This window comes from Nannospalax galili, unplaced genomic scaffold (genome assembly GCF_000622305.1).
Source record: "Nannospalax galili isolate Female #2095 unplaced genomic scaffold, S.galili_v1.0 scaffold44, whole genome shotgun sequence".
NCBI lineage: Eukaryota > Metazoa > Chordata > Mammalia > Rodentia > Spalacidae > Nannospalax > Nannospalax galili.
Genome location: NW_008355789.1, coordinates 2,536,102 through 2,537,674, shown reverse-complemented (window position 1 = coordinate 2,537,674; position 1,573 = coordinate 2,536,102).

The following is a 1,573-nucleotide window of genomic DNA, read 5'->3' as shown; positions in this document are numbered from 1 at the left end:
TACATCACACACACACACACCACATACACCACACACAGACACCACACACCCCCACACACCACACACATGCCCCCCACATTGACTCTAAGCCCACACTCCTCATATGTTCATGTTTGGCCATACTCATTCCCAAGCCCTGAGCCATCTTCTTCCCTATACCTGGCTCAGAACTGCCCACCTAACCATTCAGTAAACAACTGGGCAAAGGCTGAACCGAAGCCAGGGTGTGTAGCTTTTCTGCCTCACAGTATTTGCATTCCATTTGTGTAACAGGCGCCAGAAGGCTGGCCAGCATCAGTCCTCCACAGTACCATCAACACCTGATATGTACACAGCACTGTGGTTTCTACCAGAAACACCTGGAAGAGGGCCAGCTTAAATTGTACTGTGGGAAACACATGATTCAAGCTCCTGAACTCTTGTTCTTTAAGAATGAAGTTATGGCCTTACTGAACAGAACACTGCTAGATGAGGAAAGAGCCAGAGGTCTGGAGGACCTGGATGAAACAGGATCTTCTGAACAGAACCACTGTACTCATGAACACACAGCACATGTGCTGGCAGGCACAACACCTACACAAGATCAAGCCAATCATCAGTCCAGCACGGATGGCAGAGGGGCTCACCAATCCCCAGCCCTAGGGAGGCGCTATGGGCAGTTGAACGCTCCTGCAGAAGGAGTCAATTTCCTTTAAAGGTATGGCCCTGGGAGGTTTCACGTGCTCCATGTATGGCCCCACATACATACATACACAGGCAGCACAAATTGGATTCAGTGGGTTATTTTAAAAAAAGGACACGAAGTTGGGAGGGATGTAGGATAGTGAAGGGTAGATCTGGGAGGAGTTAGGGGTGAAAATGATCAAAATAAATTGTATTCATGTATGAAAGTCTCAATAAAAATATTATATTTTATGTGAACTCTTAAAAAACTAAAAATGAACCGACCATATGACCCGGTTATACCACTCCTTGGCATATACCCAAAGGTCTCATCCTATTGCAGAGACACTTTGACAACCATGTTTGTTGCTGCTCTTTTCACAATAGCTAAGAGATGGAAGCAAGTAAGAGAAGGAATCAAGAAAGTGAAGAGAAAACCCACATAGGGAAAAATCTTCACCAGTGATACATCTGAAAGAGGTTTAACATCCAGATTATATAAAGAACTCAAAAAACAGACTCGAGAAGCCAAATGACCCAATTAAAAGATGGGCTAACGATCTAAACAGAGAGTTCTCAAAGGAAGAAATAAAGAAGGCTAAGAAAGATCTCAAAAAGTGCTCAACATCCTTAGTAATTAGGGAAATGCACATTAAAACCACGCTAACGTATCACCTTACCCCAATCAGAGTGGCAAGGATCAAGAGAACAAATGACACCAAATGCTAGCAAGGGTAGGGAGAAAAGGAAATGTTCATTCACTGCTGGTGGGATTGCAAACTCGTGGAGACTCTATGGAAAACAGCATGGAGAACTCTTGAAAAACTAAAAATGAACTTACCATATGACCCAGTTATATCATTCTTTGGCATATACCCAAAGGATTCATCCTATTGCAGAGACACTTGTA